Raw genomic sequence first — 14,051 nt, 5'->3', positions numbered from 1 at the left:
TATCTTAGTAAGTACTGCGCACGTTACGGAGGCAGTGCTCGTGTATCTTAGTAAGTACTGCGCACGTTACGGAGGCAGTGCTCGTATATCTTAGTAAGTACTGTCTNCGTTACGGAGGCAGTGCTCGTATATCTTAGTAAGTACTGCGCACGTTACGGAGGCAGTGCTCGTATATCTTAGTAAGTACTGCGCACGTTACGGAGGCAGTGCTCGTATATCTTAGTAAGTACTGCGCACGTTACGGAGGCAGTGCTCGTATATCTTAGTAAGTACTGCGCACGTTACGGAGGCAGTGCTCGTATATCTTAGTAAGTACTGCGCACGTTACGGAGGCAGTGCTCGTACATCTTAGTAAGTATTGCGCACGTTATGGAGGCAGTTGACTGTGTCCTTATAGAATCAATCGATTCAATTCAAAAATAGACGCCGAACACTATCGGTCGACCAGACTGAAAATTGAAAACAATGAACAATACTTTGGTTGTTGTCAAAAATATTATATTATAGTTAGAAAACCGGTTATTATGACGACCGAGTAAGTTTAATCCGACATGAAGTCTATCCAATGAAAAGTGAAATAGAAAGCAATGACCTACAGGGCCAACATACAGTGGGAAAATCGGAGCTCCAATTCGAGAGGGAAGACAACAACGGATCCCGCTAGTGTTGGTTACCTGTATACATGTTTAAGGTATGATCAAAGATGCGCAAATCACCGATAACAAACGCCTACAGGAAGCTACAGAACTACAGTCTGTCTCCATTTACAGTTGAATCTCGCTTGAGTCAGGATTATAAAGCGAAAGATTGAATTCAGAGCCCCGGTATTGAGACAAATTTAATAACCCACGAATCAATTGATGTGTATAAGATATTGCAAGTCAAACACAATTCACCATCACATGGATTGGTGACAATAATGCCAGTATACATTCACAATACGGCTGTAAAGTACTAAAACTTCCTATCAAGAGTGCTGATGATGTCAGCTTAACTTGTCGTGGCGTGAACAATTTTCTATCGTTTACCAGACGTTATGTCCACTGTTGGGTAACCTACAGATATACAAAGGTTACACACCAGTGGTTGTTGATCGAATATTGTATTTATTTCACTCTCGTTATTTAATTTTCAAAAGTAGCTTTTGAAAATTAACTAACGAGAGTGAAATAAATACTATACTCAACAACCACGAGTTGTGTGATCTGTTTCTACCACAATCTCAGTCAGAAACAGTTGAACTTGGAGTGATGTGTTTGTTGACAAGGCTGGCGTAGTGATATTACCCATATGTAAAAAGTCACTCATTAATATTAAAAAATGTTGGTTTTTTTTTTACAAATTAATAATTGTCAAAATAAATGTTTTGGCAACAACTTCGTGAAAAAAATATAGTAGATGAACGTCTTTAAGTATTGAGAGTATGCAGTATTGCATTAATTTATATAAATTAACCGCAGACTAGATGCGCGTACGCATATCGTACGAAGTCTGCCTCCCGCCAAGTGATGAAGACAAGCTTATCGCTGTCAATGTCCAAAACCATAAGCCTGGGACGCTTCTTCGTGACGGGTCTATGGTTGACGTTTATAGTGAAAGTTCAGCCATAGTCAGACCCTCCAAATAGCGATAACGGGACGTTGGGAGAACGAAATATTTTCCGACACAGTGACAGATCATGTTTTGGACACGCGACGGTGTGACGTCGAAACGATATCGAGCGTCTATAGTAATTTTGCCTGAAACTAGCGATCAAATCTTTAAGTATCATCTTCTTTTAACATTGCATTAATAACCCCATTTTCCCCATCGCATAACCTCACAAAGTCACCAACATTTGCCGGATGTTGACAGCAGACGACGTAAACAAAACAGCATATGTGGCAAAAAGCACGCGGAAAAAGTCGTCCTGGTCAAAGTTCATCTTCTCGACCAATCAAAACTCTGGAAGGTCATATATACCACGTGTGGTGTACAATGATTGTGGTAGAAATTAAATATACGAAATATGAATCGAATTATAATTAGAAGTGTTATATCCATTCAATTTTCAGAAGATATAGAAATAGTGTATGGTACATGGAACTGTCTATTTCGGCATCGTTTGTTTGCGTTAAGATAATAAATAAAAATACTAGTGCCAATTGGACGGTAAAACAATTCATAAATATCATTTAAAATGATGTCTCAACTACAAAGCGTAGCTGTACTGTACACGCATACAGGGATGTGTTGATATGATTCCGTAGAAGCTAAATCAATAGGTATGTTATTAAAATATCAATACAATGTTCTATTGATTTGAAAAATATTTATCACTTAATTAAGGAAAATGATCACATGCCTAAATATTAAACAAAAGTAAAAAACAAAAAAAGTGAATCTGAATGTGGATTCGAACCTACACTGTTCACATTTTTTTCTGGTCGAAAGCTAACTGCATTACAAAAAGGGAAATACAAACTGCTTTTAAAAACTTGATCAACCCAGTTTTTCATTATTTTGAGCACTTTCCCAAAGGAGGACCACTTTTCCGTCATACGATTTGTTTTTGCACATTCAAAAGTTGGTCCTCGGATGGGAAAGTATTAAAAGTATTGTTTTAAGTCTGGGAAACCCCTTCACTTTCATAGATATAGTGAATATGGCTATATTTGCAGTATTATATCAACAATACCGAATATCTCAACAGTTCAAAAATTCATATTCAATTGGTTTTATATCTATTCCATGCATTTTTGCTACTAAAGATTATTTACTCATCAATATTTTTTTCCGTTTTCAAAAATGCCGACTTAGGGAAATACGGGCAGTCTTCCGCCATACCTCTTTGAACTTTAATTTAATATATCATTATATTCGTTATTTGGCGTATTTTAAACTACAAACTTTCATTTAATCTATACCATCGTGTGACATAAATATAATTAATATCCTGGAACTGTTTGTGTAAATTGTTTCTCCTGAACTTGTGTCAATTTAGATAAGTTCTATTTATGAAGCTTTTCCTTTAAAGTCGACATGTGTCATTGTTGTCAGATTAACTCATACATTTACTTTGTCAATCTTATACCATATATCTTTCAACTTAATTATATTACGTAACAGGATTAACTGGTCATACCAGATCGGACACTGCATTCAGTCTCAGACAAAGGACAGCTGAATTGGCTTACCTGGAGTGCTGCAAGGATTTCTTAAAATTATGGACTTTTCTTTATCTGTGCTTTTTATGGACTTTCCAATATTTCACCTTTAGTAAGTTAGTGCTATTATATTAGTTTTATATCATGTATCTTTGTGCATGTGTGCAATTTATGAATATGAATGATTTGATCAATCAATGCTAAGTGTTCCATGGCTACATGTAATTAATTTTGTTTTATTTATTTTCATTCCCAGCTTTGCATCTGTTTTTGCATATACATGATCTCTGTCTGTACTGATTATATTTGTTATAAATTGCTTGCTAAATTTAGTTCTATTTTATGAAATATATATATAACATACATGTAAATGTGTAGTAAAACTGTATAAAATTGATTTAATATGAAATTGATAAAAGCAGGTTTTCAGTTAAGGTATTTTGTTGTGTTTTTATTAAGTAATAACTGGAATCTTGTATATATTAACTTATAATTCCAGTAAATATTACGAAAATCAGGAAATGTATTTGTTAAATATCCCTATAACTAACACAGTATTTCCTATTGGTGAACAGGTAAATACAGGTAAATAATCTACCTGTCCTATACCAGAACAGACTATAATGACACATCTATTGTTTTCCAGTGTTTATATAATTCCGTTGATAAGAAAAAAGTGGGAGAAAGAAAAAAAACCGGGTACGGCCTGGGTCTGAAAGGCCGATTGCTATGAATGACAGATGTCACTCAAACTAATTACTTAATTGCTATTGTGTAAATGTACTTAGGACATGATTATGATTTGTAACTTCAGCTAGGAGCTAGGCATCGGACTGTACGGGTGTGTTTTTGGATATTCCAGAAATCACCCACCGACCTAGAGAAAGTTATTCTAATATATTTATATTTGGACCATACCAAATCTTGGCGATTATCGCTGACGTTTCCATTATGAAGTTAATGAGATCTGTATGCTATACGGGACTACTACTTGAAGGGGTTTCCTGTTTATCGGATCTCTTAACGCAGCCGTCAAACCAAGTTATGATGTACAAAGTATTAGCGTGTCAGTACTAGATACGTGTCCTATAATTGATCCCGTTCCTATTAGCATTCTCTTAGGTCAAACCGAGTAAATACTGATTACACTGAATAAGGGGCTTCGTATAAGTGGTTTAACTTGTGACCAATCCCATTGCTAATATATTGGCTTTAACATGTGTTTAAATCAAATCAGTGGCCGAGTCAGAGAGCTGTTCGGGATACTGTAATTTTAATTATTTCCCGACATCAGTTTTCTTTTAAAACTGATGTCGGATATACCGTATTTTACCACGAATAAGCCCCCTCTCGCAAATAAGCCCCCTCCCCTCTTTGGTAAATGTCCTGGGAACAGGGTGGGTGCCTGCAATTAAGCCCTCTCTCTAATTTTGTCTCCATCTCAAAAAATAATGTATGTCAATTTTTGTCTCTGACATAAGCAAATTAGCTAAATGGATGCAAAACAACATAAACCCCAGTTTAAATTCTACAAATAACTTTGTTTCTGAATTAGGCACAATAGTAAATAGCATGTAGTGACATGTACTCTTTACGGAGTACTGTGATTTTTTTTTTTTGATTTTTTTTTATACAGATTTATGTTTTCATGAGTAAATTAAAGATGAATATTATAACACATGATTATGGAATATGATGTTAACATAACAAAATAGCAAGATATCTAGATGGCTTAACTTAAAACAAAACATCGTTCTGTTGCTGAAAGAACAGCATGCTTTCGTTTTTAACCGGTTGTGTATTTTGCAGATTTCAATGTAAAACGAAACACGTTGCTTGTACCAAATCCATTATATCTATAGTCTGTACTGAAGTAGCAAATTATGAATACATTTTTGAGTTGTTACAGAGAGGTAAAATCGTTTTAGAATTGATAATTCTTTTTCATATCAAATCTTTCTGTCAAGGTCAGTTCGTTCATATTGCCATTCTGAAATTTGTATCAACCAATACAGTGTCAACAAAAGCATGGCTTCCTGGATCAATACATCGTTTTTTTGGAAGACTTTTATCCATAAAAACATGTCTCTTGCTCATAATGCTTGCAGCCTGCATACAGATAAGTTGTTGTGTTGTTTTTGTATGGTTTTGTGTTAATTCAGCCTTGTATACTCAAATTTCTTCATTGTACGGTATATATTCAAATCATGTAATGACGCTAGCCAAACACCAGAAAGCCTGGTTGTCGTGCTATTATTTTTTGTACACCTCTGAATGTTGGTATTCTGTCTTAAAGAGTACTGATTGACTTATCAATAAAAACATATAAAAATGGTGTATGTTAAAATTGAATTATCGAGACAAACTGATGATAGAAAATAAGTTAAGAAAAAACCCAGCACCATCAACTAATCAACTTTTGGTGACTGTTATAAAATATTCTTATTCTTCTTCTTCTTCTTCTTCTTCTTCTTCTTCTTCTTTAGGTTATCAGTATTCCTTTAGTGATCTGAAGATTATTTACTGTTTTGCGCAGCGTGGCCTATATATATATTTACAAGAATACACAAATAATGAAAATGAATTTGGAGTGCATACATTTTTAAATTGTGATTAAAACTATGTACCTAGGCTTATAATAAATTAAATGAATTTGTGGAGGACAGCTGGTGTGAGCTGTTCTCTGAAAGTGTCGACTGTTGTGACAGTGACTGTATGGATTGGTAATAAACTCCATTGAGTTATGGTATAAGGAAAAAAGGAAAATTAATATGTATCTTTTTTGGTTGAAATATGTCTGAAAGTGAAATTATGATTATTTCGGGTTCTACTGTCTGATGGTATGAGAATAGCAGATGGGGTTGCTACGATTTGATGGACTATTTTGTAGAACATTATTAATCTTGTGCGTAGTCTTCTTTCTTGTAGTGTTGGCCAGTTTAATGAATTGATCATATCTGTAGGACTACTGATGGTATGGCACCTGTTACAGACATATATGGCAGCTCGTCGTTGGACCATCTCAATTTTAGAAGTTTGTTCAACTGTGTGAGGGTCCCATACTGTACATGAATATTCCAGTTTTGGTCGAACTAGCGCCAGATATGCCTGAGTCGTGATGTTCTGACATCATAGGAAGCCTAAAGATTTGTTGCCATTAGCTATGATGTTGTCTGTATGTTTTGACCATTTTAAGTTTGCTTGTAGTGTAATGCCCAGATATTTAGCTGAAGAGACCAGTTCAAGTTTGTGATTGTGGAGGATATAGTTATGTTTAAACTGTTTTTTCTTTTGTGAGACTGTAAGGATTGTGCATTTGTCTGGATGGAAAGCCATCAACCAGTCTTGCTCCTACCTGGCAGCTGCATCTAAATCCAACTGTAGTGCATCACAGTCACTTTGGGATTTGATGGTTTTGTAGATGAAACTGTCATCGGCAAACAGTCTGAGCTTACTGGATGATAAGTATTCTGGTAGATCATTAATGTATACCAAGAATAATACTGGGCCCAGAATTGTGCCTTGAGGGACACCTGGGTGACCGGAGCCAGGTCAGATGACTCTCCATCCAGGAAAACTGTTCGTGTTCTGTTACTGTTTCGTTTTGGATACTGTAATAGTTTAATTTATAGAGCAATCTTTTATGAGGAACTTTATCAAAGGCTTTGGCAAAGTCCATTATAATTAAGTTTGTTTGTGTGTTGCTGTTATTATTTGCTGTGAGTTCTTGAATGAATGAAATAAGTTGCGTTTCACAGGATATAGACTGACGGAAGCCATGCTGGAGGTCATACAGTATATTGTTCTTTTCAAGATGGTTTATGATGTGTTTATACACAAGGACCTTTGGGCCTGTATCCCTTGGATTTTATGTAGGATGGGTTGTCAATTAAATATACATGATTTATTTAATTATTAATATCTATAAAATAAACAGAAAATGATTAAAGCAAAGTTGAAAATGTTCATTTCACAAGCTAAATTGGAGTTATCTCCCCTGCACTGTTTAATTGGATTGTTATGACAGAATATATGTAATGTTTGTAAATAAGTTTGGAAAGGACTTAAATAGGCCTAGCCTGATGTTCAATCCAATTGACATATATAAAGTCAATAAAATCTGATGAAATGATGTGTTTGGTGATGATATGTTCCATAAGTTTACAGGAAATACATGTCAATGATATCGGGCGGTAGTTTTCTGGCTTGTATTTTCCCCCTTTTTTGAATATTGGTGCTACATTTGCATGTTTCCAATCTGTTGGTGTTATGCCAGTTTCAAGTGATGTTTTAAAGATTTGTGTAAAAATCGGAGCTGTTTGATGTTTGAGTTCTTTTAATATTCTGCCACTGATATCTGGGCCACTTGCCTTATGTGGGTTTATGCTATGCAGTAGTTTCTTGACACCAGGTAATGCTATTTCTAGTGGTGTTATCACGGGGTGTGAGCTTGGACCTTTGTCTGGGATGCTGTTATTTGATTCAGTTGTGAACACTGATTAGAACTGTGTGTTGAGAATGTCCGCCTTTTGTTTTGTCTCTGCTATTAACTGTCCTTCTTTTTTTCAGAGGAGCGACAACTGTGTTATCTGTGCGCAGTGATTTTATGAAGGAAAATAGTTTTTATAGGTTTGGACTGATTGTTACTCTGTTGGTCAGGTTCATTTATGGGTAAGTCCAATATATTTTTTTCAATATAACTCCAGTATGCTAGTCTTTGGTTTTTTTGTACTTGTTTTTTAAGATGTTTGTACTTATCAGCATACTTTATGTTTTGTTTCATCTTATGATATAATTTATTTTTCCTATTTATCATTTTCCTGAGATTGTTATGAATCCAAGGTATTCTAGGTTTTGTAGCTCATTGTATGCTTTTTCTAGATCTGATTTGATGTTACTCCAGTTGGCTGTGTTATATTTGAGTATTTTTCTAGGTTTTTCTCTCACCCTGCGTGACCAGATGTCAGATTCTACGTAGACAATGTCGTGGTCACTAAGGTCTATTGGTGTACTGACCTTATTTATATTGGATGGATTATTGACAAGTCTAAGATTCCTTCTTTTCGTGTTGGTATGTTCACTATTTGGTGTAAGTTATGATCATAAAGTAATTATAGAAGTGAGTTATGTTGTTCTTGATCTGGTTTCCCTGATATTACTTCTGGGACAGACCAGTCAATGTGGCCAAGATTGAAGTCGCCACCTACTAATATATTACTGTTTGATGTTTGATGTATTCTACTTAATGATAAATCTAATTGTTTTATGGAGTTCCCGTCATCTGATGGTGGTCTATAATAACTTCCAACCAGAAGTTTTTTTTCCACCCGATATGTTAATTTGTGCCCAAATGATTTCACAGTCAGTTTTAAGTTCTTGGATTTCTGTGCTAATAAATTCTTTGTGACTGCAAGTAATACCCCCCATAGCTTTGGTTGTTTTTACTGGGTGGTCTATCAGTTCTATAGATGTTATAGAGATCTGTTGGGAAGTATTCGAACGAGGATGAATTGTTGTCAAACCAGGTTTTCGGTACCAAGTATGATATCTGGTTTTGCAGAGTCTATTAATTGTAAGAGTTCAGGTTTTTTAATTCGAATGGACTGGAAATTGATGTTAAGAATTCGAATAGGTTTTCTGTTTTTATTTGTAGTGCGCTGTTTCTTTTTGTTTTTACATTGTTTAGGTATTGGTGAAGATGTGGCTTTTGGAGCACCTGGGTTCCCCAATACTGAGTTATCATTCAATGTATCATACAGGTTTGATGTTTCAATGGTCGAGTGGTTAAACAGACTAGTTGGGAAGTTGGGCATACCACATTGTATGCATTCCCAGCTGATGTTACTGGCATTCATACAGCCATAGATTTGAGGTGACATACCTTGACAATCAATGTGGTACCAAACATCACAGAATAGTGCTTTCTGTTTCCATTTTAACCGTCCTACCCTTTGCTTCCACCCAGTTAATTTTGGATGTGGCATTAGCGACTGGCATAACTATATCGGGATAGTAATTAAGGGAACAGCCCCAAGGCTACCCAAGGACAAATGTAAATTTCGTAGTTACAGAAACTTTGACAAAGCAAGTTTTAATCATGATTTAAGCAATGTGCCCATGGATGCNAAGTATGTGATATTTTTAATGAATATTTTACTGATATAGCAAATGATATTGGGAAAGAGCTTGATGGTGAATGTAATTTTTCTGATCACCCAAGCATTGTACATATTAAAAACAACATGAAACCTGTCGCAGATGAGGGATCCTTTAAATTTAGCGATGTCAGTACTGCAGAGGTAACGAAACTTATATCAAATTTAGACTGCAAGAAATCTACTGGGGTGGACGGAATTTCTGCCAAAATGCTAAAAGCAGGATCAGAGGCCCTAAGCCCCCCTTATCTATGTTATTTAAACATTGTATTTCAAAACAGCAGTTCCCAGATACCTTAAAACAGGCACAAGTAATACCTATTTTTAAAAAGAATGACCCCATGAATAAAGAAAATTACAGGCCTGTTAGCATTTTACCCACTCTTTCAAAAGTATTTGAGAGAATTGTACATACACAACTTAGTGAGTTTTTTAGTAGATTTTTTAATCCTTACTTAGCAGCTTTCAGAAAGGGTTTCGGGTGCCAGTATACCATGCTTCGTCTACTTGAGGATTGGCGTCGGGCCTTGGATGATCGTCAATATACTGGTGCAATTCTGATGTATCTGTCCAAGGCCTTTGCCTGTATTCCACACAATCTGCTACTTGAGATGCTGCGAGCCTATAGGCTGGATGAGACTGCAGTCAGTAGCATCAGCAGCTACCTCAGTGGCAGGCAGGCAGCAGCGGATTAGACTTGGCCCCGATGTCGGCGACTGGAAGATGCTGAGGAAGGGAGTCCCCCAGGGGTCTACTGTCGGCCCACTGATTTTAACATTTTTCTTAATGAAATTTTTACGTTTCTAAAAGACTGCGATTTGTAAAATTATGCTGATGACAATACCCTTTCATATATTAGCAACTGTTCTTCAAACCTTAAACTTACTCTAGAAAAAGAAAGTAAATTTTTACTAAACTGGTTTTCAGCAAATGGTATGCAAGCAAATCCTAGCAAATTTCAGGCCATATGTATAGGGAAAAAACCCTGTGACAACATTAAATCCTTTTCTATTGGAGACCAGGTAATTAATTGTAAAAATAGTGTTACTCTACTAGGTGTGGAGATTGACTCTTTATTGAAATTTGATGACCATGTATCTAAGATCTGCAGAAAGGCCTCCAAACAATTAGCTATTTTAAAAAGAATTGGAAATAATCTTATCAAAAAGGGAAAGATCACCATTTATAAATCTTTTATTTCATCTAATTTCAATTACTGCCTCCTAGCCTGGCATTTTTGTAGCCTCAGAAACACTCGTAAGATGGAAAAGATACAGGAAAGAGCTCTGCATTTTATTGAAAACGATTTTACCTCACCTGTGATAGATATTTTACGCAGAAACAACCTCACATTTTTACACGTTGTTAGAATGAAGACTATGGCTACAGAAGTCTTTAAAATTTTAAATGGGTTAGCTCCAGAATTTTTAATTGATTTGATTGTTAAAAATAATGTTGAACATAATTTCCGGCAAGAGAACACCATTCAGGTACCTAGAGTTAACACAACAAAGTATGGAAAAAAGTCTTTTCGCTTTGAGGCTGCCCAAGTGTGGAACAGTTTGCCGAATGAACTGAGGAAAGTAAAAAAAATCCAGAGCTTTCGCAGACTGCTGCACACGTGGGACATCCAGTTGTGTTCCTGTGCCATATATAACTAGTCATTGTTTGTTTTCCAACCTTTTTTTTGATCATTTCTATACTTAGTTTTTACCATGTCTTGTGATACCATGCTTCTACGTTTTACTTCCTTTCATTTTTTTATTAGTGCTCTTATTTACGCATTGTATGACTTACTCAATGCTTGTCAAATCATCTTTTAATTTATGCTATATTAACATATATTCGGTCAATTTTTAACTCGTGCCATATTGGCATTTATGTATATACTGAACCATGGTTTCTCAGTCTGTGAGCATGTGGTATGAATCTTTTGTGCAGCATCAATTTTAATATAGATTTTTTTATATACTTTGTTCTGTACGTGCCAAGTTGTTTTTAATTACTGCATGCTGTGATTTAATAATTTTTTCTTGTCTGTGTATTGTATAAATCTTGCTATATGCCTGTTTGTTTTCTGCATGTTGTCTTTTAAATCCTGTTTTTATACCTTTGTTTGTCGTAATAATAGCTCTACAGAGCTAATGTTTCCATTACAACATATACGACTCTAAAATTCTTGTACTTGTATCTTGTATGTAACAGCCTTTTGACAATATTCCACATGGCCATCTTTGGGTCCTGGGACCAGGGTTTGTTCTGTGTCAAAGGCATTTGCAATCAGCAAGATGAATAAGTATGACGCACATGTTGAGGATCTTTTGATTTCAATGCTTGCAATATCTGGGATGAATTTGGCTTACCCCAGCTACTTTTCTGGAGTGCAAATACACTTATGATGGGATAGTGGTTAGATGGAACTTGTAATAATATATTATAAGCAGTTGGTCCTGTTTGTGGTGTTATGTTGCATATTGTCTTAGCACCAAGAATATTAAATAGTGAGAATAAGACAGGTAGTATAATAATACAGTATTTCAGTACCATGGTTGATCGTGTTTGGCACCTTGTAGGTTTGTGTAATTAATGCTTTACTACAAATAAATACCTGTGCTCGAGATCAGAAGTGTGGAAAGAGGGTACATCAGCTGTTAGTAGAGTGTAAACGTGTTAGTCTTCGACTCCTGGGCAACTCAGGAGTACAGGTTATATGAAACGCCTGATAAATAAACAGCAAAGTAAAGTTTCTGACAGAGATGTTTGTTTACTTCCGGTTTATTATTTGGTCACATGATATTTGGCGGTATTTGTCAAAATATATTTCATAGAGCGAAATCGAATTTTAAGGTGAATTTTTGTTATTTGTTGATTAATATCTATGTACATCGAGTAAGTATGTAATAATATTTAAGATTTAGGGTGGTAACGATGTTTGTAGAGCCAATTTTCACAAAAATGTCAGAGCCTAAAGAAGATCGTCTTTTTCAGGTCCACGCATGCGCTATCTCTCCAGTTGTTATTATTACAACATGAACAACTACAGTGGATAAGTACATGATATTTAGTGTAGTCATAGATCCAAGATGGCGGACATNATGTGTTCTATGTGTCAGACAGGGGTCATGTAGTGTAGTTACTGTACTACATGGAGGCCAGGGTGCACTGGAGTCACCCGACCTCTGTCTGTTGTGGTGTCCTGTCCACGTGTACCAGTCCAGTGCTAAGTGTTGTCAGTTTACCTGTCTGTGATTTCATGCTTTTCTGTCTGTGCCTGTGTCTGCGACAGCACTATGTTTTCATTGGTCGAGAGTTTAGAATTGTGAATGTTGTTATATAGGGGGTGTTACTTTCGGTTTTGGCGCAGAGTGAAGGATTGATTTCCTGCTACGACTGCCATAGACTTCTGTAGGGGATAGTAGGTACGGTGATGTTAGAATAGCAGATTAAAGATAGTTCATGTATAGATAGATAAGGTTGGGAATGTCGGGTGGATGTTAGCCTAGTAGCCTAGTACTATGTAGGGTTGGGGGGTCGGCTCGGCAACTTGTTAGGGGTTTTACGTGTTCTCATCTAGGCCTGTTCATGTTTCATTGCTTCGTGTATCTCTGTTAATAAATACTGTTATTGTATCACATCCCGGAGTTGAGGTATTACCTTCACCAGCAGAAACAAGCTACCCAATTCGAACCTGGGTTGCGAGGAAAAGGTAGCGAGCCGGGGGTAGTTTGTTCATAATAAACTGGGCCCGTCTCGCTCCTGTTACACTTGCAATTAAGCCCCCTCCCAACATTTTTCTCATGGGGGGGGGGGGGGTACTTATTCGCGGTAAAATACGGTAATACTATTTATACTTGTTTAGCCCGTCACATTGGTTGGAGTGTATTGGAGAGGGAAGACATCACCAGTGGACGAGTGTAGGTGGAGCCGAGTGCTTCCTTTACATCTGATTAGTCCAGACATCTTGTTATAAAGCACAAGAGTGCACCTGAGCCGTAGAGTACTGGCTAATTATCCCAAATAGTGCATATATTGTCAACATATCAGATTAATGTGATTATATCTGCCGCTACAATCATATTAGGATGAGTTGTGTCTCTATTCCTTAGTTATGTATTATAATCTAAAGCGTCAGGCTGTTTGGCTGCTGTCAGTGCTAATGAACGTGATGTGTAAGATGGTCTCCACGGTCTCTGTAAGTGTAGGTGAGGGTAATGACATCGATTCTACGGAAGCGGCTATATCAGTCGCCGCATGATAAAGAGGGAAACGGCAGGTCCATTCCTGACGCAATAATCGTCAGGTTGGTGTCTGTCACTGCCTTTGCATGACCTATGACCTAATGTCATTCAACCTCCCGAGCTCGAAAATGTTTCTTATCTCATGATATTCCTGTCGCCCTCTTTTGCACAGTAGATACGTTGCCGAAATAATTGGTGTATAGTTCGATGCATGAATTTCTTAATTCTTAGTTCAATAATACTAACAATGTAGTCCTTTTCATTTTTGTATTTATAGCTTTTTATTATTAATTAATGTTTTTCTAATACATAGTATTCGTAGACTAATTATACAAACTATTGCAGTTTTTACTTATACTATTTATTTCACTTATAAAATAATGCCACTATACATTTATGCTACAAACAAGTATACTGCAAAGTGACAGTACATCCCCGACGATTCTGTATGTGTGCGATGAAGTTGTTTTCACGTGTAAAAACTGATGATGATGATGATGATGATGATGATG

The sequence above is a fragment of the Mizuhopecten yessoensis genome, unplaced genomic scaffold, assembly GCF_002113885.1.
Source record: "Mizuhopecten yessoensis strain PY_sf001 unplaced genomic scaffold, ASM211388v2 scaffold333, whole genome shotgun sequence".
NCBI classification, from domain to species: domain Eukaryota; kingdom Metazoa; phylum Mollusca; class Bivalvia; order Pectinida; family Pectinidae; genus Mizuhopecten; species Mizuhopecten yessoensis.
Note: the sequence above shows the minus strand (reverse complement) of the source record.